The sequence below is a fragment of the Lolium rigidum genome, chromosome 6 (genome assembly GCF_022539505.1).
Source record: "Lolium rigidum isolate FL_2022 chromosome 6, APGP_CSIRO_Lrig_0.1, whole genome shotgun sequence".
Classification (NCBI taxonomy): domain Eukaryota; kingdom Viridiplantae; phylum Streptophyta; class Magnoliopsida; order Poales; family Poaceae; genus Lolium; species Lolium rigidum.
The window spans coordinates 250,270,187-250,294,393 of NC_061513.1; positions in this window are offsets into that span (position 1 = coordinate 250,270,187).

Consider the following 24,207-nt stretch of genomic DNA (forward strand, 5'->3'; position numbering starts at 1 on the left):
CCTCCAAGTGAAATTCACAAAGACCGGAACCGCATATATAATTTTTGGCCTCATGATGGAGAGAGTATTGCCCAAGCGTTGGGGAGATTGAAGTCTTTAATGCTCAAATGCCCCATTCATGAGCTTCCTGGTAATATTATTATTGATAATTTCTATGCAAGACTTTCTTTTCAAGACAAGACCTTGCTGGATACTTCTTGTTCTCGATCATTTACACGCAACAAAGAAGAGTTTAAAAGGGACCTTCTTAATCGGATCCAGGAGAATACTCGAAGGATGGGAGAACGACAAAGATAGAGAGTCAGTATAAATTATGATTATAAATGCATTGAAGCTTTTATGGATACCGATAAATTTCGTAATATGAGTGCTACTTATGGTCTTGATTCTCAAGTTGCTGCAAATCTTTATAAAGCTTTTGCCTCTCATTATGAATTGCCTAAGAAGAACTTTGATAAGTATCATGAACCGTATAAAGATAAAATTGATTCATCTATAAATAAATGTGTTGTAGTTGAAACCGTTGATCATGTTATTCCCGAAGCTTATATTGAAAAAACTCCTTTCCCCGCTAAAATGAAGGAGTACTCTATTATAAATAGTGCGGTTAATAAAAGTGAAAAGAAACCTATAGAACCCGAAGAGAAAATAAAAGTTGAACCTGCTGTTGCAATAGTTAAAGATCTTGTGACTGAAAATGTGGAGGATGGTCATATTATTTTCTGTGAAGATGCTTCTAATATTGTTTCACATCCTAATAAGTCTAGAAAGACTAGTGTTCCTATGCTATCTGTTAGAATTGGTGATCATTGCTATTATGGTTTATGCGATATTGGTGCAAGTATTAGTGCTATTCCTTATGAGCTTTACACGGAGATTATGCACGAAATTGGTTCTTGTGAACTTGAAGATATTGATGTGGTTATTCGGCTAATAGAGAAACTATCTCTCCAATTGGTATTGTTCGAGATGTGGAAGTTCTATGCGTAAGATTAAATATCCTGCCGACTTTTGGTACTTGGTTCCGCTAGTAAGTATTGTCCTATCATTTTTGGTAGACCTTTTCTAAATACTTGTGGAGCCGTTATAGATTGCAAGAAAGAGAAAATTTTGACTACATTTGTCGGTGAATCTTATGAGTTTAATTTCTCTAAATTTGCCAAAACTCCTTATAAAGCCGATTCGCCTAATAATGATTTTAGAGTTGAACAAGTGTGCATCTATTGCTCTTGCTCCTAATAATCCTTTGCAGCAACATTTGGAGAATAGTGAGAGTGAAGTTTTTAGGGAAGAAAGAAATGAGCTTCATGAAATTTTCCTTCGTCAACCTATTCTTAAACATGATTTACTGGTAGAAGATCTAGGTACAACACTGCCACCAAAAGAAGATCCTGTTTTTGATTTAAAACCATTGCCTGATAATCTTAAATATGCTCATATTGATGATAAGAAAATATATCCTGTTATTATTAGTTCTAAGCTTTCAGAGATTGAAGAAGAAAGGTTATTGGAAATATTGAAGAAACACCGAGGAGCTATTGGCTACACTCTTGATGACTTGAAGGGGATTTCTCCCTCTATTTGCCAACATGCCATTAATATGGAAGATGATGCAAAGCTCGTTGTTAAACATCAGCGTCGTCTAATTCCTAAGATGAAGGATGTGGTAAGAAATGAGGTATTAAAACTTCTTGAAGCTGGTATTATATATCCTATTGCCGATAGTAGATGGGTTAGTCCCGTGCATTGTGTTCCTAAGAAAGGAGGAATGACTCGTTGTACCTAATGATAATGATGAGCTCATACCTCAAAGAGTAGTTGTAGGGTATAGAATGTGCATTGATTATCGAAAAGTTAATAAGGTTACTAAGAAAGATCATTACCCTTTGCCTTTTATTGATCAAATGTTAGAAAGGTTATCTAAAAATACTCATTTTTGCTTTCTTGATGGTTATTCTCGGGTTTTCACAAATTGTCGTTAAAACTAAGGATCAAGAGAAAACCACTTTCACTTGTCCCTATGGAACTTATGCTTATAGATGTATGCCTTTTGGTTTATGTAATGCTCCTGCTACTTTTCAAAGATGCATGTCTGCTATTTTTCATGGCTTTTGCGAGAATATTGTGGAGGTATTCATGGATGATTTTTCTGTCTATGGAAATTCTTTTGATAATTGCTTGCGAAACCTCGATAAAGTTTTGCAGAGATGTGAAGAAACTAACCTTGTTCTTAATTGGGAGAAATGCCACTTTATGGTTAATGAAGGAATTGTATTGGGACATAAAATTTCCAAGAGAGGTATTGAAGTTGATAGAGCTAAAGTTGAGGCAATTGAGAAGATGCCCTATCCTAGGGATGTTAAAGGTATTCGTAGTGTTCTTGGTCATGCTGGGTTTTATAGGAGGTTTATTAAAGACTTTTCCAAGATTTCAAAACCTCTTACTAATCTTCTTCAAAAAGATGTACCTTTTGTTTTTTATGATGATTGTAAGGAAGCTCGTTGAAACTCTAAAGAAAGCCTTAACAACTCGCTCCTATAGTTGAACCTCCTGATTGGAACTTACCTTTTGAAATCATGTGTGATGCTAGTGATTTTGCTGTAGGCGCTATTCTTGGGTAGCGAGTAGATAAAAAATTGAATGTTATTCATTATGCTAGTAAAACTCTTGATGCTGCTCACAGAAATTATGCTACAACTGAAAAAGAACTGTTAGATGTAGTCTTTGCTTGTGATAAGTTTAGATCATATATTGTTGATTCAAAAGTTACAATTCATACTGATCATGCTGCAATTAGATACCTGATGCAAAAGAAAGATGCTAAGCCAAGGCTTATTAGATGGGTGCTTCTGTTGCAAGAATTTGATTTACATATTGTAGACAGGAAAGGTGCTGATAACCCTGTTGCTGATAATTTGTCTAGATTGGAAAATATTGCTTATGATCCTGTTCCTGTTAATGATAGTTTTCCAAATGAACAATTGGCTGTAATAAAGGTGATCTCGCGAGATAGCCCTTGGTATGCTGATTATGCTAACTTTATTGTTTCCAAGTACTTGCCTCCAACCTTTTCAGCTCAGCAAAGGAGGAAACTCTTTTATGACTTGAGGCATTATTTTTGGGATGACCCACACTTATATAAAGAAGGAGTGGATGGTATTCTGCGAAGATGTGTTCCCGAATATGAACAACAAGAGATATTGAATAAATGTCATGGTAGTGCTTATGGAGGACATCACGCCGGAGATAGAACCGCGCAAAAGGTTCTACAATCATGTTTTTATTGGCCAACTCTCTTCAAGGATGCAAGGAATTTTATTTTATCTTGTGATGAATGTCAAAGGGTTGGTAATATCTCCAGTACGCAATGAAATGCCTATGAATTATACTCTTGTTATTGAACCATTCGATTGTTGGGGATTTGACTTCATGGGACCTTTTCCCTCTTCGAAGGTAACACTCATATACTTGTCGCTGTTGATTATGTTACTAAATGGGTGGAAGCCATACCCACAAAAAGTGCTGATGGTGAGACCTCTTTAAGAATGCTTTTAGATATTATTTTTCCTAGATTTGGAGTTCCTAGATATATTATGACTGATCGAGGTTCTCATTTTATTCATGGTGGTTTTAGAAAAACTCTTGCTAAATATGGTATTAATCATAGAATTGCTTCCGCTTATCATCCTCAAACTAGTGGGCAAGTAGAATTATCAAATAGAGAGATTAAATCTATCTTGCAAAAGACTGTTAATAAATCTAGAAAGAACTGGGCTAGTAAATTGAAGGAAGCACTATGGGCTTATAGAACTGCTTATAAAAACCCCATGGGTATGTCACCGTATAAAATGGTTTATGGAAAAGCTTGTCATTTGCCTTTAGAACTAGAGCACAAAGCTTATTGAGCTGTAAGAGAACTAAATAAAGATCCTAAACTAGCCGGTGATTCTTATAATGAAGATGTTGATGTTATTCGAGTGGAAACTCCGGAAGCTTTCATCAAAGGACAAATTGACAGTCCGGCAGAGTTCGACTTTGAATAGGTAACAGTACTGGTAATAAAAAGTTCGCGTTTTACTTTTCGAACAATGTTTTTGCTGTTTTTGGAAAATATGAAAAGTTACGAGATCGAAACGGAGTGGAGGAGACGCACGAGGGCGTGCCCCCATAGGCCGGCGCGGGCCCCAGCCTTGCCGCGCCGCCCTATGAGGTGGCTCCCTCGTTGCCCCTCTCCGACTCTGGTTCGACCTGGTACTTTCCTTCTGTCGTAAAAATTACTGCTATATAACCCCCCGGACTCCTGGAGGTCCGTATATCGTTTTCTCGACGTGTTTTGTTTCGAGCTGTTTCTGCTAGGATCTGTTTTCAATCTAGAAGCACCATGGTCTCCAACAACAAGGGCAAGGGGCTTTCGGATGAAGATATTCAAGATCCCGAGTGGAAAGAGGTGGACGAGAGCGTCAAGGAAGAAGATGAAGAAGAAGTGGAGGAAGGCTCGCGTGCGTACCCGCGTGTTGCCATTGCAAGCATCGAGGTGATGGAAAACCCTTTCAGTGCCAGGAGGAGAACAACCGACTTCGTAGAATGCTGGAATATTACTCGATTCCCATCACAAGGCTACCACCGCCGCTTTCAGATAACAATGAATCTCTTCGAGCCTTAGTGCAGAACTGCCAAACTGAGAAGCTGAAGCTGAAGGAGATCTTTAAGAATCGCGGGAAGAATTCATCACCACCACCGCTGAAGGAGTAATTCATCATCGGTATTGGCATCCCCTTGGTTTGTTCCAAGCTTGGGGGAGTGCCGCGGTATCACATCATCACTATATTTTACTTTTTTATTATCAAGTAGTGTCATATCATGAGTATGGAAGTTATCATATATGATAGGTTGCAGTGTGGAAGTATCTCTCCTTAGTTGGTTTTCTATCTATCCCTTGGTGTGAGTTATCGTTATGGAATATTAATGAGAAGTCTTATCATTTACATATTGCACATCTTATTTTAGTTTGCAATCTCTATTATATGATTGATCTTGTTATTAGTATTGGTATCACTTTGGGAGCATTGAGTAAATCTATTTGGTTTTGGCAAACTTAGCATTGGTCAATAGCAACAACACTTTGAGGTTTCAGTAGAAAAGAGAAATACATGTAGATATGTTGTTTCATTGTCTTTCTTTCTTGTTAGCTCTCAAGCTTATTATTCTGAAGTTAAAATTGTTTGTGTTTACAAGGAAGATGCATGATTGTTTCTATCACATGTATATTAGTTTGTTTCCCTCAACTCTTATGCTTGCTAATCAACCTCGCTAGCCAAAAACCTGTACTGAGAGGGAATGCTTCTCGAGCATCCAAACTTTAACCCAAACCTATGCCATTTGTGTCCACCATAACTACCTACTACATGGTATTTCCCGCCATTCCAAGTAAATACTTCGTGTGCTACCTTTAAACAATTCAAAATTTACTATCTCTTATTTGTGTCAATGTTTTATAGCTCATGAGGAAGTATGTGGTGTTTTATCTTTCAATCTTGTTGGGCAACTTTTACCAATGTACTAGTGGCTTCATCCACTTATCCAATAGTTTTGCAAAAAGAGCTGGCAATGTGGTTCCCAGCCCCGATTAATTAACCTTCATAATTTTACAAATAGACACTCCTCCATGGTATGTGATTGTTGGAAGGCACCCGAGGATTCGGTTAGCCATGGCTTGAGAAAACAAAGGAGGGGAGGAGTGTCATCTAAATAAAACTAAAATAAAAAGGCACTCCTTCATGGTATGAGATTGTTGGCAGGCACCCGAGGATTCGGTTAGCCATGGTTTGTGAAAGCAAAGGTTGGAAGGAGTGCCACCCAAAAATAAAACTTTATGGGAGCCGCTCTTCGAGAGTTTGTCTGGCAAGGGGGTTAGAGAACCCGCTACCATTCGTTGACAACAACAAACACCTCTCAAAATATTACTTTTATTGTCTTTATATGATTTCAAAACTGAAAAAGCTCTAGCACATGATTTAATCCCTGCTTCCCTCTGTGAAGGGCATGTCTTTTACTTTATGTTGAGTCAGTAAACCTATTTCCCTCCATCTTAAGCAAGTATTTGAGTTGTTGTGATCAGACCATCTATATTGTGATTTACTTCATCATGTCTTTTGCTCTTCCTTGTTTAGTATAAGTTTTATCTGAATGAATATAGCTTTGAAAGTTATCAATGATTATGAGAGATTATTATGATTGAGTATGCAAGTTATGCCATATAAAACTTTAACATGAGAGCGCTGCTCGATAGATAAGTATAACCTGTTAATTGTTCTCTGACCAAGAACGAAGTTTGCCATCACCAATTATGATTTCTTATGCACCTTTATTTGTGATTACCTTTTACTTGTCTCAAGTTGAATTATATGAGGAAGTTGTTCACTAGAATGTCTTGTGTGAATGAAAATGATGCTTCTTGTCCGTATTTTATTTATCGACTCGTCACTCCATAAACATGTGGTCCTGTTTACCGAGTTCAGTTTCGCTTGGGGACAAGCGAAGTCTAAACTTGGGGGGAGTAGATACGTCCATTTTGCATCACTATTTTATATCATAATTTGCTGTTATTCATTGATATATTTCATATTTGGAGATGATACTTATGTTATTTCATCTATTTTGCATGTTTCATGATTGTTTGAGGATCGCGCACCGGAGTCAGGATTCTGCTGGAAAAAGCGCCGTCAGAATGCAATAATATTTCGGAAGATCAACAATTGACGGAAATTATATGAAAAATCCTATTTTTCCAGAAGACGAAGGGAGCCAGAAGGGGGAGCCGAGGAGGGCCGCCATGGGCCCACCTCATAGGCCAGCGCGGGCCAAGGCCTGGCCGCGCCGCCTTGTGAGGAGGGGGCCCACAGCCCCCTCTGGCCTCCTCTCCTCCGCGTACATCTTCGTCCCGAAAACCTAAGCTCCAGAAGATAGTCGAGAAGAGTCACAGCCGCCTCTGCGGGGCGGAAAACACCAGAGAGAAAAGAGCTCTCCGGCAGGCTGAAATCTGCCAGGGAAATTCCCTCCCGGAGGGGGAAATCGATGTCATCGTCACCGTCATCGAGCTGGACATTCTCCATCACCATCACCATCATCTCCATCATCATCACCGCCGTCTCCACCACTGCACCTCGTCACCGCTGTAACAATTTGGGTTGGATCTTGATTGTTTGATAGGGGAAACTCTCCCGGTATTGATTTCTACTTGTTATTGATGCTATTGAGGGAAACCATTGAACCAAGGTTTATATTCAGATTGTTATTCATCATCATATCACCTCTGATCATGTTCCATATGATGTCTCGTGAGTAGTTCATTTAGTTCTTGAGGACATGGGTGAAGTCTAAATGTTAGTAGTGAATTATGGTTGAGTAATATTCAATGTTATGATATTTAAGTTGTGGTGTTATTCTTCTAGTGGTGTCATGTGAACGTCGACTACATGATACTTCACCTTTATGGTCCTAGGGGAATACATCTTGTACTCGTTTGCTAATTGCGGGGTTGCCGGAGTGACAGAAACCTAAACCCCCATTGGTATATCGATGCAGGAGGGATAGCAGGATCTCAGTGTTTAAGGCTGTGGTTAGATTTATCTTAATTACTTTCTTGTAGTTGCGGATGCTTGCAAGGGGTATAATCACAAGTATGTATTAGTCCTAGGAAGGGCGGTGCATTAGCATAGGTTCACCCTCACAACACTTATCAAAACAATGAAGATTAATCAGCTGTATGAAGCGAAAGCACTAAACTAAATTCCCGTGTGTCCTCAAGAACGTTTGTTCGTTATAAGTAAACAAACCGGCTTGTCCTTTGTGCTAAAAAGGATCGGGCCACTCGCTGCAATTATTTCTCTCGCATTTTACTTACTTGTACTTTATTCATCTGCTAAATCAAAACCCCCTGAATACTTGTCTGTGAGCATTTACAGTGAATCCTTCATCGAAACTGCTTGTCAACACCTTCTGCTCCTCATTGGGATCGACATTCTTACTTATCGAAAATACTACGATACACCCCCTATACTTGTGGGTCATCAGCCCTCGATCAGGTCAGGCGGTGCTTCCGCTTCTCTCCCCGGAATTCCTTCTCCCCAGCGTACTTTGCGACGTGCGCTCGTCAGCGACCTGCGCGAGGGCGCCTCGACGACCTACGCAAAGGTGGCTGGACTCGGAGCACATCGACTTCCTTCTGCGGTGCCTGGGTTGGATCGACCATCCCGCGCGTGTCCTACGCCATCTTGTTTTTCTTCAAGATGCTGTCATCCATCATCTTCTTCACCGCATACACTGAATTTTGTCTGTACTTTTGGGTTTTGAGGCTCTCGTCAAGATCTTGAACACAACGGTTTGGTAGCTCGGCATTTTGTTCGCGAAGAAAGCCGCACTCGATCTTAAGCATCAAATTCTCGCACTTGAGCATCTTGATGACATAATTCGCTTCCTTAGTTGATGAAACTCTCACATCATGCAGTTTGGCCTGGCCGGCGACCTCCTCCTTCAAAGTATGAAGATCATCGTGAAAGTTGGAGGCGAGTTCCACGAGAGTTTTAAGCTCGTTTCTGAAACACGCCGACGCTTCTTGCATGGCAATATCATCAGTAACAAAACACAGTGACGAGACAAAGACAAAAATTTCCAATCCCTGGTAACCTCTAATCGCAGGAGACAGGGGTTGAAGTCGTCATGGGAAGATGGTAGGGTGCATCGTGGGGCACTGAAATATGAATAAAAAGGATTAGTAAGGACTAAAGAGTTGGGACCTCCGGGCCAGGAAGAATAAAAAACATGGCAACGGAAACCATCCAGGAATCTTCGACCCCACGATGGACGCCGTTCCGAGACAAGCACGAAGCAGGGCCTTCGCCTTCTGGCGGGTCCTTTCTTGCATCCAACATCTGGATAGACCGCTGGCGGGAACTCTCCACGGCCTTGGTCGACACCATATGGTGCTTCTTCCAACGAGATGGTGTCCTTGACTTCAGCGGCATCGCTGGAAGTGGAAGGAGACTGAAAGTGAAGCAAGAAGTGGAAGGAAGAAGTACTTCCCACTATTAAAACCAGACAACCATCTCCTCCCCTAGCTTCAAGCAATCTGGTCCGCCCATCCTAAATCAACATCCGAGAGGGGGTTCCCTTGCTTGCGATGGGTCAGGACTCGGGAGCAGAAGCAAATGAATCGATAGTGGTCCGAAGTAGTATTAAAACCAGACAACCATGGCTCTATATTGTCTTGTCAAATCAATGAGTATGCTTCGACGTTTTATCTTGTCTGTCCACCGTAAATCAACGGGCCAGAGCGGCTACCTTCTTTGCGAAGACTCTGACGCGCAACCCGAGGAATGGACATCTGTCGTCTAGTATAGACTTTTACAGCACGCCATTGATCGAGCTAGCAGTACTACTGACTACTACTACTACTTTGATGGACGTCCAAAGCTCTGAATAGTCAGGGGAAACAATGATTGCAAGCCAGGGTAGTAGTAGAAGCAATGGGGATTATCTGAAGCAAGTACAGAGTACAGTACTAAAAAAGTGTTGTACGTCATTTTCGCAGTTCATTTTAGTAACATTCAGGTTACAAAAATGTGGGTTTTATGGAGCAAGTACTGATATGCATTGATATACTAGCAGAATGTATGTATTATGCACGTGATGTCAGATGACTAGCGGCATAAATCACCATGGTACCTATTTGATGGATTAAATTTAACTACTCCTACCTTATCCATTCTAAAATGATTTGTATAAATTTATCAAGATTTGCATATTTGTAGACATATTTTAGTATGTATACAAATATAGACAAATATAAATCAACTATTTTAAAACAAAGAGATTACTAAGTTCTAATTCCCTTTTAAAAGTCCCGATGGCCTTAATACCCCTTTCTTACTTGCTAATTTCTTTTTTAGTGTTTATTATAGAGAATTACCAGGTTGTTGTCGAACCTGTTAGATTTTGGGTAATGATTGTTAAGTGGCTGCTTCTTAATTAAAGTTTATCAAAGTCATGTAGACTAGACGGATTTGTGAGAAGTGCAGCGGGTCATTCTTCAGATTATGTACATGTATGCTCATGGTTTCATGGATTACTTCAGCTCATAGCAGCCACATACTATTCTTTAAGATTTCATTCAATGTATCGCGAGTGCGAGTCTGTCAGAACTCTAGAAACATTTTCATCAGACTCATTTTGCCGCGCAGTTGCCGACCGAATCCAAGGAATTTTGACCTTTGGATCAAGTGTTGGAGAACTGATGTGAGAAAAATCCAAGGACCAATAATTGCTTGTGCATCATGGTGATGGTTTATCTGATTTCAAAAATAGCCGTATTATATAGTGGTAGGTATTATATCTGATTTCAAAAAATGAAGACCATAACCTGACCATGCATAACGATTAAATTTTCAGCATTCAGTTCACAACAATGCACCCCTGCCTGCAGGTCAGCATAAGTCATCATACATTTTTTTTTCAAATCAGAGGCTAAACCTGCAGGGACACTTGCATACATAGAGATATGTCTGCATAGTAAAACAGGTTTGTATCTAGAAAATCTTAGAAACTTATTTGTGGACGGACGGAGTAATTAAGATGAGGAGGAGGATGACGACAGATTAATTCATTCTCGCAGAAGGTGGTGGGGTCATAAATTGTCATCTTGAATCGGTCTGCTGTGACCTTGAACATCACATAGTCACCTTCCTTCAAGTCATGGAAAGAAGCAAATGCAGGCCACCCTTTATCCAGGACGACCTCGTCTTTGTACAGATTGGCATGTACAACCCACTCGCATTCATTGCAATTCTTGACCACCACTAGGTACGGGTAGGGACGCCCCTTCACGTAAAGCATGAACTCCTTCGGGATAACAAGTATATACAAGTCATCGTTGTCCAACCGGACATAGAAGTGCCTGGGACGAGGCACTACAGCATGGTGCCCAACCTTTGCAGGGCGGCTTCTCGGTTTGCAACCAGATAGCAACCTAGAATTTCATTTCTCTTGCCAAGGCTTCCTCTCTCCTGCCCGGGACTTTTGACTCTCTCTTGCTTATGGGGATATAATGTTGCTAGCCCTGCATGAAAATTACCATTGCATCAGACCTTGGTAACTACTTTATGTTATTCCTCACTATGATTAGTTTAAGTATTATGTAATTCACCATTATCATGTACAAATGCAATACAATACTAATGCACCATCATGTCTATCATATCCTTATTGCCTCCTTGGCAGAAATGATCATATAATAACCTAAGAACCATAATGAATCATATGCATAACTAAAAAGTCGCTATATTACATCATCAAAATTCATGAGTAATGCATGACAAATTTGGTATATTAGGTGACAAAAGTTGTTTGTTGTTAAAATTGTTTGTGGCGTACTGTTTCCTATACAAGTTGTTTGATTCATGCATGGGAACACATCATGTAGGAACTAATCCTATAGGAATCTTGTAGTGTAAATCCTATATGAATAAAGCATTAGGCACATACCTCATGGAAAAAAAAATCGTTTGCTACCATCAAACACACTTCATCTTCCCATAGGATTCAAATGGGCATGCCATCTCAACCTTCACTAATAGGACACTAGCTATAGATGGGATTCTATTTCTGTGGCACACAGGACCACGTGTGCCACATAACTAAGACATTCAGTGGCGCACCAGCCTGGATGCGTCATAGAAATAAAACTTTCTGTGGCGCACCACAAACACATGCGCCACAGAATGTGGTCTTCTTGTGGCGCACCTGACCCATGCGCCACATAAAAAAACTTTTCCTTCTCCACGCAACTTTACCACCCCCCTTCCCGTGGATCGCCTTTTTGACCTCTGTAAAATATAAAAGAAATAGATATAAATCTCAAAAAATAAAATCCTTCGAGGTGCCCATGTATTATGTCATCTAGTATCAATGAAAATTAACAAACATGAATTTCGATTTTTCTTGCAAAATTGAGTTGCAAAATCATCAAAATGGATTCCTGGTTGCATACAAACTCGAAAAAACGCACAATATATCAAAATGATCAGGAGAAAATTGTACATACGAATTCACTAGCGCTTTCCCGGTTAGACAATTTTTTGATTCTCAAAATTCGAAAAGAGTAAAAAGATATGGCAAAGTCAAGATTTTTTCCTGCAAAAATCGAAAAAATCGAAAAACAATTCGGTGGCGCACCTTATGCCCATGCGCCACAGAAGTTTTGAGCCGAATTTTGAGTTTCGGAGGCGCCATTCTCCTCCACTTCTTCTCCACTTCTCCCACTTCTCCCTTTTACACCCTTCTCATCTTTCTCCTCCCATCTTCTCCCTCCTCCTCCTCCACCCACACCCGACAACCTCCTCGTACTCCAGCGACCTCCTCCGGCGACCTCCTCCTCCTCTGGTGACCATGACCACCACCACCATCACCTTCTCCTCCTTCTCCGGCGACCACCACCTCCTCCTCCTCCACCACCACCACCACCACCTCCTCCTCCTCCTCCTCCTCCTCCTCCTACTCCATCACTACCACCACCTCCTCCTACTCCACGACCACCACCTTCTCCGCCGGCCTCCTCTTCCACCCAACCACTCACCCAACCCACCCAACCACCCACCTCGGGCGGCCTTCCGGCAAAAAATTAAAAAAAATCGGCAGCCCCAGATCTAGATCTGGCCGCAATTTTTTTTTTGAAATTCAAAAAAATTTATGTGGTGCACCTTGCCCAGTGCGCCAAAGAAATATATCTTTCGGTGGCGCATGGGCAGGTGCTTCACATAATTCTTATTTTTATGGCAAGAATTCTGTGGCGCACTGATACGTCCAATTTGCATCACTATTTTATATCATAATTTGCTGTTATTCATTGATATATTTCATATTTGGAGATGATACTTATGTTATTTCATCTATTTTGCATGATTCATGATTATTGGAGGATCGCGCACCGGAGTCAGGATTCTGCTGGAAAAAGCGCCGTCAGAATGCAATATTTCGGAAGATCAACAATTGACGAAAGTTATATGAAAAATCCTATTTTTCCAGAAGATGACGAGAGCCAGAAGGAGGAGCCGAGGAGGGCCACCATGGGCCCCCCTCACAGGCCGGCGCGGGCCCTGCCCTGGCCGCGCCGCCTTGTGGGGAGGGGGCCCACAGCCCCCTCTGGCCTCCTCTCCTTCGCGTATTTCTTCGTCCCGAAAACCTAAGCTCCGGGGGATAAGTCGCGAAGAGTCATAGCCGCCTCTGCGGGGCGGAGAACACCAGAGAGAAAAGAGCTCTCCGGCAGGCTGAGATCCGCCGGGGAAATTCCCTCCAGGAGGGGGAAATCGACGCCATCGTCACCGCCATCGAGTTGGACATCATCTCCATCACCATCATCATCATCTCCATCATCATCACCGCTGTCTCCACCGCTGCACATCGCCACCGCTGTAACAATTTGGGTTTGATCTTGATTGTTTGATAGGGGAAACTCTCCCGGTGTTGATTTCTACTTGTTATTGATGCTATTGAGTGAAGCCGTTGAACCAAGGTTTATGTTTAGATTGTTATTCATCATCATATCACCTCTGATCATGTTCCATATGATGTCTCGTGAGTAGTTCGTTTAGTTCTTGAGGACATGGGTGAAGTCTAAATGTTAGTAGTGAAGTATGGTTGAGTAATATGCAATGTTATGATATTTAAGTTGTGGTGTTATTCTTCTAGTGGTGTCGTGTGAACGTCAACTACACGACACTTCACCTTTATGGGCCTAGGGGAATGCATCTTGTACTCGTTTGCCAATTGCGGGGTTGCCGGAGTGACAGAAACCTGAGCCCCCGTTGGTATATCGATGCAGGAGGGATAGCAGGATCTCAGAGTTTAAGGCTCGTGGTTAGATTTATCTTAATTACTTTCTTGTAGTTGCGGATGCTTGCAAGGGGTATAATCACAAGTATGTATTAGTCCTAGGAAGGGCGGTACATTAGCATAGGTTCACCCACACAACACTTATCAAAACAATGAAGATTAATTAGCCGTATGTAGCGAAAGCACTAGACTAAAATCCCGTGTGTCCTCGAGAACATTTGGTCATTATAAGTAAACAAACCGGCTTGTCCTTTGTGCTAAAAAGGATTGGGCCACTCGCTGCAATTATTATTCTCGCACTTTACTTACTCGTACTTTATTCATCTGCTACATCAAAACCCCCTGAATACTTGTCTGTGAGCATTTACAGTGAATCCTTCATCGAAACTGCTTGTCAACACCTTCTGCTCCTCGTTGGGATCGACATTCTTACTTATCGAAGATACTACGATACACCCCCTATACTTGTGGGTCATCAAGACTATTTTCCGGCGCCGTTGCCGGGGAGTGAAGCGCTATTGGTAAGTGGAATTGGTAAGGGAAATTTCTACTCGTTTGTGCTGATTTTATTTCTCGCCTGCTGCCATAATTCATTATGGAGAGATCTTCTCTTGAGTTTTTATTTGGAAAATCTACTACTACTGCAAAGGTAGTGGATGAGGCGCCAGGTGAGGAAGAAATACCATACAAAATACCGATGAAAATTATTGAACGTGTAGTGGATAACCGTTATACAGGGGATGGAACTGTCCACCATGGAGATCATTTACTGTTCTTACATGAATTATGCGGTTTATTCAAGTGTGCAGGTATTGCTATGGATGAAGTGAGGAAGAAACTATTCTCTATATCGCTGTCTGGTAAAGCGGCGCATTGGTATAAATTACTGGATAATGGGGATTCTCTTGAATGGAATGATATTGTGCCCCGGTTTTATTCTAAGTTCTATCCTCCAAGTGAGATTCACAAAGATCGGAACCGCATATATAATTTTTGGCCTCAAGATGGAGAGAGTATTGCCCAAGCGTGGGGGAGATTGAAGTCTTTAATGCTCAAATGCCCCATTCATGAGCTTCCTGGTAATGTTATTATTGATAATTTCTATGCAAGACTTTCTTTTCAAGACAAGACCTTGCTGGATACTTCTTGTTCTGGATCATTCACACGCAACAAAGAAGAGTTTAAAAGGGACCTTCTTAATCGGATCCAGGAAAATACTGAAGGATGGGAGAACGACAAAGATAGAGAATCGGTATAAATTATGATTACAAATGCATTGAAGCTTTTATGGATACTGATAAATTTCGTAATATGAGTGCTACTTATGGTCTTGATTCTCAAGTTGCTGCAAATCTTTATAAAGCTTTTGCCTCTCATTATGAATTGCCTAAGAAGAACTTTGATAAGTATCATGAACCATATAAAGATAAAATTGATTCATCTATTAATAAATGTGTTGTAGTTGAAACTGTTGATCATGTTATTCCTGAAGCTTATATTGAAAAAACTCCTTTCCCTGCTAAAATGAAGGAGCACTCTGTTATAAATAGTGTGGTTCATAAAAGTGAAAAGAAACCTATAGAACCTGAAGAACAAATAAAAGTTGAACCTGCTGTTGCAATAGTTAAAGATCTTGTGACTGAAAATGTGGAGGATGGTCATATTATTTTCTGTGAAGATGCCTCTAATATTGTTTCACATCCTAATAAGTCCAAGAAAGTTGTTCCTATGCTATCTGTTAGAATTGGTGATCATTGTTATTATGGTTTATGTGATATTGGTGCAAGTATTAGTGCTATTCCTTATGAGCTTTACACGGAGATTATGCACGAAATTGGTTCTTGTGAACTTGAAGATATTGATGTGGTTATTCGGCTGGCTAATAGAGAAACTATCTCTCCAATTGGTATTGTCCGAGATGTGGAAGTTCTATGCGGTAAGATTAAATATCCTGCTGACTTTTTGGTACTTGGTTCTGCTGCTAGTAAATATTGTCCTATCATTTTCGGTAGACCTTTTCTAAATACTTGTGGAGCTATTATAGATTGCAAGAAAGAGAAAATTTTGACTAAATTTGCTGGTGAATCTTATGAGTTTAACTTCTCTAAATTTACCAAAACTCCTTATAAAGCTGATTTGCCTAATAATGATTTTAGAGTTGAACAGTGTGCATCTATTGCTCTTGCTCCTAATAATCCTTTGCAGCAACATTTGGAGATTAGTGAGAGCGAAGTTTTTAGGGAAGAAAGAGATGAGCTTGATGAAATTTTCCTTCGTCAACCTATTCTTAAACATGATTTACCGGTAGAAGATCTGGGTACAACACCACCACCAAAGGAAGATCCCGTCTTTGATTTAAAACCATTGCCTGATAATCTTAAATATGCTCATATTGATGATAAGAAAATATATCCTGTTATTATTAGTTCTAAGCTTTCAGAGTTTGAAGAAGAAAGGTTATTGGAAATATTGAAGAAACGACGAGGAGCTATTGGCTACACTCTTGATGACTTGAAGGGGATTTCTCCCTCTATTTGCCAACATGCCATTAATATGGAAGATGATGCAAAGCCTGTTGTTAAACATCAGCGTCGTCTAATTCCTAAGATGAAGGATGTGGTAAGAAATGAGGTATTAAGACTTCTTGAAGCTGGTATTATATATCCTATTGCTGATAGTAGATGGGTTAGTCCTGTGCATTGTGTTCCTAAGAAAGGAGGAATGACTATTGTACCTAATGATAATGATGAGCTCATACCTCAAAGAGTAGTTGTAGGGTACAGAATGTGCATTGATTATCGAAAAGTTAACAAGGTTACTAAGAAAGATCATTACCCTTTGCCTTTTATTGATCAAATATTAGAAAGGTTATCTAAAAATACTCATTTTTGCTTTCTTGATGGTTATTCTGGGTTTTCACAAATTGTCGTTAAAACTAAGGATCAAGAGAAAACCACTTTCACTTGTCCCTATGGAACTTATGCTTATAGACGTATGCCTTTTGGTTTATGTAATGCTCCTGCTACTTTTCAAAGATGCATGTCTGCTATTTTTCATGGCTTTTGCGAGAATATTGTGGAGGTATTCATGGATGATTTTTCTTTCTATGGAAATTCTTTTGATAATTGCTTGCGAAACCTCGATAAAGTTTTGCAAAGATGTGAAGAAACTAACCTTGTTCTTAATTGGGAGAAATGCCACTTTATGGTTAATGAAGGAATTGTATTGGGACATAAAATTTCCAAGAGAGGTATTGAAGTTGATAGAGCTAAAGTTGAGGCAATTGAGAAGATGCCCTATCCTAGGGATGTTAAAGGTATTCGTAGTGTTCTTGGTCATGCTGGGTTTTATAGGAGGTTTATTAAAGACTTTTCCAAGATTTCAAAACCTCTTACTAATCTTCTTCAAAAAGATGTACCTTTTGTTTTGTATGATGATTGTAAGGAAGCTTTTGAAACTCTAAAGAAAGCCTTAACAACTGCTCCTATAGTTGAACCTCCTGATTGGAACTTACCTTTTGAAATCATGTGTGATGCTAGTGATTTTGCTGTAGGCGCTATTCTTGGGCAGCGAGTAGATAAAAAATTGAATGTTATTCATTATGCTAGTAAAACTCTTGATGCTGCTCACAGAAATTATGCTACAACTGAAAAAGAACTGTTAGATGTAGTCTTTGCTTGTGATAAGTTTAGATCATATATTGTTGATTCAAAAGTTACAATTCATACTGATCATGCTCGCAATTAGATACCCGATGCAAAAGAAAGATGCTAAGCCAAGGCTTATTAGATGGGTGCTTCGTTGCAAGAATTTGATTTACATATTGTAGACAGGAAAGGTGCTGATAACCCCGTTGCTGATAATTTGTCTAGATTGGAAAATATTGCTTATGATCCCGTTCCCGTTAATGATAGTTTTCCAAATGAACAATTGGCTGTAATAAAGGTGAGCTCGCGAGATAGCCCTTGGTATGCTCGATTATGCTAACTTTATTGTTTCCAAGTACTTGCCTCCAACCTTTTCAACTTCAAGCAAAGGAGGAAATTCTTTTATGACTTGAGGCATTATTTTTGGGATGACCCACACTTATATAAAGAAGGAGTGGATGGTATTCTGCGAAGATGTGTTCCCGAATATGAACAACAAGAGATATTGAATAAATGTCATGGTAGTGCTTATGGAGGACATCACGCCGGAGATAGAACCGCGCAAAAGGTTCTACAATCATGTTTTTATTGGCCAACTCTCTTCAAGGATGCAAGGAAGTTTATTTTATCTTGTGATGAATGTCAAAGGGTTGGTAATATCTCCAGACGCAATGAAATGCCTATGAATTATACTCTTGTTATTGAACCATTCGATTGTTGGGGATTTGACTTCATGGGACCTTTTCCCTCTTCGAAGGTAACACTCATATACTTGTCGCCGTTGATTATGTTACTAAATGGGTGGAAGCCATACCCACAAAAAGTGCCGATGGTGAGACCTCTTTAAGAATGCTTTTAGATATTATTTTTCCTAGATTTGGAGTTCCTAGATATATTATGACTGATCGAGGTTCTCATTTTATTCATGGTGGTTTTAGAAAAACTCTTGCTAAATATGGTATTAATCATAGAATTGCTTCCGCTTATCATCCTCAAACTAGTGGGCAAGTAGAATTATCAAATAGAGAGATTAAATCTATCTTGCAAAAGACTCGTTAATAAATCTAGAAAGAACTGGGCTAGTAAATTGAAGGAAGCACTATGGGCTTATAGAACTCGCTTATAAAAATCCCATGGGAATGTCACCTTATAAAATGGTTTATGGAAAAGCTTGTCATTTACCTTTAGAACTAGAGCACAAAGCTTATTGGGCTGTAAGAGAACTAAATAAAGATCCTAAACTAGCCGGTAAGAAGAGGTTGCTGCAATCCCATGGTGACCCTCCGAGATTTACACTCTGGAACCTTCCGAAACTTTTTGGGATGTTGTATGACTTTTCGGTATCTTCCAAAAATAGCCGAAACATTTCCGAATATTCTCGTCATACTTTTGAACCACTCTAGAACAGTCCGCAACTTTCCGAACAACCTTCAGAACCACTTTCCTACTTAACCTGCATCCATATACACATTCTAAATGTTGATAATACTTAAGTGTGTGACCCTATGGGTTCGAATATATGTGGACATATCCGAAACCGCCTTCCGTGGCAATGGTCGATGTCGAGCGTTTGATAACCTCAATGATCCCCACATATAACACGAATTGTTAGTTGTGTGAACCTTCCGTATTAGTATACGATAAACGTCACATTTCTTCTCGATACATAACTTTGCTCGAAGTCAAACTCCATGTTATCCTTGTTTCCTGGCATGTTCTCATTCCACATCATTGATGTTCATGTGACATAACATCTTTGTCACCTCTCCGGCAAGACAATGATGAACACCATGATGCATGAGTGGGCCCATAGCGTATATCAGTGGAGTAGAAATTCCCGCAATCGCATAAAGTTACACTAGACCATATTTATTAGGAATGAACGAAGATCATATTTATTGTCACCCAGTTATGAGGTGACGTTTGAAGATCTCGTGACATCCATATCATATGCTAGTTCATGTTATTATCACGGTCCAACGATCTTAATAACGACAATACTTAAGTCTTTGAGAAACTACCATTAACTTATATTGACGATGTGTTTCACGGTATATCACTTGAGGTCTATCCAGTATCATTGTTCCACTAACAATTCTATTCACATACGATAATAGAAATCTTCATAACAACTATTTACTCCTTTCTCCATCGTCAGAAAAACAAGACTATCATTATCACATGTACTAGTTATAGAGGTAATACTAGGTATCCCTTATTCAATGTTTATTATTCAACACATGTAATTAGGTTTTCCTCCAATATCCCAACATAAGAAGCTACTAAAATTATAGCACTGAATATGAACTTAATTATGAAATGGAAAAATAGAATAATATAACTTTATTATTGTCTCTAGAGCATATTTCCTTCAGTAATGCGGCCTCCGATTGAGAGGTACAATGATGTTTTCCAAAATGCGATACTCGGTATGGATTTTTTCTATTCCTGAAGTTCCATCCAATGGATGGAGGGAAAATACCATAGCTGCAGGCTGCCAGCGATAGGAGCTTATAGAGGCAAGTCATTGGGACATAACTTCAATGGTCAGAAAAAGAATGTGTTAAGAAACCCTCCTTACCCAACCCCTAGATTATCTAATATCCCTTTTCAAATCCGACGTGCTCCTATGTAAGGAAAAATAATTTTAAGTTCTCCTGAAAGTAATGGAAAGAGATTAAAGTGACGAGGTAAGAGGTGTAGTGAAAACAAAAGAAAAGATACAATCTAATGGTGAGCACTCCCATCACTCAATTTATATAGGTTTCCCCTATTAGTATATTAGTGACATTTAATAGAACTAATTTGTTACAATAGATCATCAAAGGCCATAAACAGTACAAACATTAGTAAAAACTAAGCCTATAATATCTCAATTTATTCATAACCAATAACTTGCTTAACCATTATACATGGACAACATCGTGCATAGTTTACCCTCCATCACGAGTACCTTTCCTGTGAGATATCTTGGGTTGCCTCTGCTTTTCAAAAAACTCAAGCACATTCACTTTCACATATGAGGACAAGATCGTAAAAAATATACATGGCTATGCTGATAAGAACTTCACAACCGTGGGATACAAATTAGAAGATAGGTTGGTTTTGATTTTGGTTCCATCTACCACCTCATCCCACTTGTGATACCTCTCGGGTCAAGAGAAATTAATCGAAGATCGAGAGAACCTTCTTTGGGAATGGACCGAAAAGGTTCCTGTTGTGGCAGGAAATTTTAATTGCGAATATGTTTGTAGACCCACCAAGCTCAGTGGACTTGGTATACTCCTGGCATGTGCAGTAGCAATGGCTATAATAGACTGCAGCAGAGAGAAGCTAGGTCTAGTTAAGAAACACATGCGATGAGAGCGACATGGATTGTCCTATCACACCATAACAATTAATGGTGGTAATGGAGAAAATACTAGTAATTGGCAATCATCAGCTTGGGGAAAAGACCTAAGGTGTCATGGTTTTGATCACGACAGCTGCCTAGGGTGGCTTATCGAGAGAGGTGTGAGGCCTAATGGACAACGAAGATATCCGGATGCGGGATCGGTGCACATCACACGGTGATGTACCCAGGTTCAGGGCCCTCTCTATGGAGGTAAAAACCCTACTCCCGCATATCTGATGGGACACATCGAGTTGTACATGTGCACATCTCGAAGGTGTCGCTCACTTCGGTGCTGATCAGATCTACATCAACCACATTGTAAAATGCTTCTGCTTTCGGTCTTCGAGGGTATGATGAATATCTCATCTCTCTTTCTCTCCCCCATATCTCTCTCTCTCTCTCTCTCGTATTGTTGTGGGTATACTTCATGGGTATGCCAACGATGTGGTCTAGATCCGGCAAGCCCGGGTGGCCCACAGTTGGTGGTGGTGGCCTATGGCCCACCGGGCGGCCCAGTTGTTGTTGATAGAAGATGGAGGAAGTCAAGCCCAAGAACAGGAGCCGGATCCCAACCGACCTATGCTAGTATCCGGATCCATGACGACAAGTTAGTTGTAGGTGGATCCTTGACATGGATGGTAATGTATATTCCATAGTTAGGCATCTTGTATTACGGATAGGACTCTCCATAGAAACCCTAGATCATTGCACCTTTATAAGCCGGATCCTGGGTGCCCTTAGGGCAGACAACCACAACTCATTGTAACAACGCGAAGGCGTCCAGATAAGTCCAGACAAGCAGCAGTAGCCCTGCCTCCGAGCAGCGTGTTCCAAAGCTGGGTAAACCGCGTACCACCGTCCCAATGGATCTCTGCCCTATGACCCCTAATTCTTCCCCCCTCCGTGAGGATCCCTTCTCTAGGGTACCGTCGAATAGGCAACGATAGTTGGCACCCACCGTGGGGCCAACGGCATCTTGAGGCCAGAACCGGCAGGGTTCTACCTTCGGAGGCATCAGTGACACAATCCCCGTGCAACGCTTAGAAGATGTCCTCAATAGTGGTGGCTTGTTCCACCATGGTGTCGTACTGAGTAGTAGAGAGATCGAAGGCCGCTTAGAAGATGGTTGTGATGAGATAATATTCAACACGCTCGAGGGCGTCCGTCCCTTCCCGCCGAGGAAGACTTGAGTCACAAACTTGTCTCCTGCAAATGTTAGTCATAAAATTACTTAAGACTAGTCATAGTGGGGAGTAATATATAGTAGTGTCATGCATATGACACTACTCTATGTTACTACCTTCATAATGCATAGTAACTTAGATGTGGTATCATGCATGAGTGTATTAATTAGCTTGTAGACTCATTCTATCTTGAAAAGTGTGATGTTACGGTAACATTGCTAGTTACCACAACCATCTTTTTCTTTATTTAATATCATGCCATGTCATCAATTTGCCTAGTTGGCAATGCATGTAGCTCTATGTTACTACCTTAGTTACTCCCACTATGAGTAGTCTAAGTATATTTCATGTTTTTTCTTTGCACGCCTATATGTTATATATCTCTCTATGAATGTACTAATAACTTACATTTCTTTGTTGTGTGTGTGTTTGCATAGATGACGTACTATGTCGTGTAACACGGCAGGGGTTCCCGGAGTCTAGAGGATTGGGAAGATTGTAGGAGACATGTCCACCATTTCAGCGGCAACAGTTACAAGGGGTACACCACTTTGGAGGAGGCGAAAACTCGATACGCCAACTTTTGAGCGCGGCAGAGGAGGGAGATGTGGAGGACACCCTTCGTCGTGATGATGCTTGCCGCCACGGCCTCTCTAGTCTACTATGTCATTGTTGTTTAGCTAGATCTGAACTTATATCCATTTGTGTAATATGTGCTACTTCGAGTCGCGAAGTTTGAACCATATGGTCGACCAGCTACTATCTACACTTGTGTTATTGATTCATGCATGCATTTTATGAACATTTGGGTATTTTCTAATGATGTTTATCTACACTTGTGTTATTGATTCATGCATGCGTTCCCCGCGGGCGGAATCGACCACCTGCTCGCCTGTGCTTGCTCTGCCTCGCCCTTGGCCGCACGCTAGGAAGCCCGGCCTGCTCGGGGTGGGTGTCCAGGAAGCAGGAGAGGCGGGAAGCGTGCGCCGTGTCACCGCCGAGCTGGGATGCGTCTCCTTGCCGACCAGATCGACACTAGAGGATACAAAATATTCACCGGCCATCATCAAAAGACTTTTTTTCCGATACATCGAGTGAATCCCAGGAAACTGTTATACATCAGAAAAAATTAAAGGATTCGGTATCAGCTCCACTTCATGGCTACAGCTCGTACCTTTTTTTAAGGAGATCAGCTGCTGTGTTATCACTTCACGGACGAGCCACGCTGTTAGACACGTGTTGATCATTGCATGCGTGCTCACGTATACACCCGATCACCAGGCTTCTTTTGATATTCTGTGTATATATTGTGTATTCTACTGTATATATTGTGTAATTCGAGATTTTAATTTTGGCTCCTGTTAATATTACCCCTGGCGAGAAAGTAAGCGTCGGCGATAACTCTCGTTACCCCCGGCGAATAGGCTATGCTCCGGCGGTAAAATCTACCACTGGCAAATTTCATAAGGCGCCGATGATAATAGCTAGTTACCACTGGCGAATTAGAAGGCGCAGGCGATAAGAGCTTACCAGTGGCGAGGTGGTCGCTGGAGAATGCGAAGGCGCCGGTGGTAGGCCTTTCTGGTACGCCGAATTCCTAGTAGTGCTGCCACCCAAACCCTAGCTACCGCTTGGTGAAGCCCTTCCGGATTTCTCTACCACCACCACCACCACCACCGTACCATCTTGTTGGTGGACTCCATCACATCTATCTCCTCACACCCTGCTCAATCAAGGAGGAGACGTCCTCAAGCTGTAAGTGTGAACATCTCGGAGTTTCCACTCGTTGCGGTGCTGATCAGATTGGATCTACATCAACCGCGTTGTGAAGTGCTTCTGCTTTTGGTCTTTGAGGGTATGACAATCTCACCTCTCTCTCTCTCTCTCTCTCTCTCTCTCTCTCGTTGCTAGCATCTTGTAGAACGGATCTTGGCTCTTGTAGATTGGATCTCGTTTTGCTCGCACTTTGCAGGAATTTTTTGTTTTCTATGTTGCGTATCCCATCAGTACTACTCTCCTCTCATGGAGAAGAGAGACGTGGAGGCGTTTGTGAAGAAGGAGAAGCCACCAGAGGAGATTCCGTGAGCGGTTACCCTCC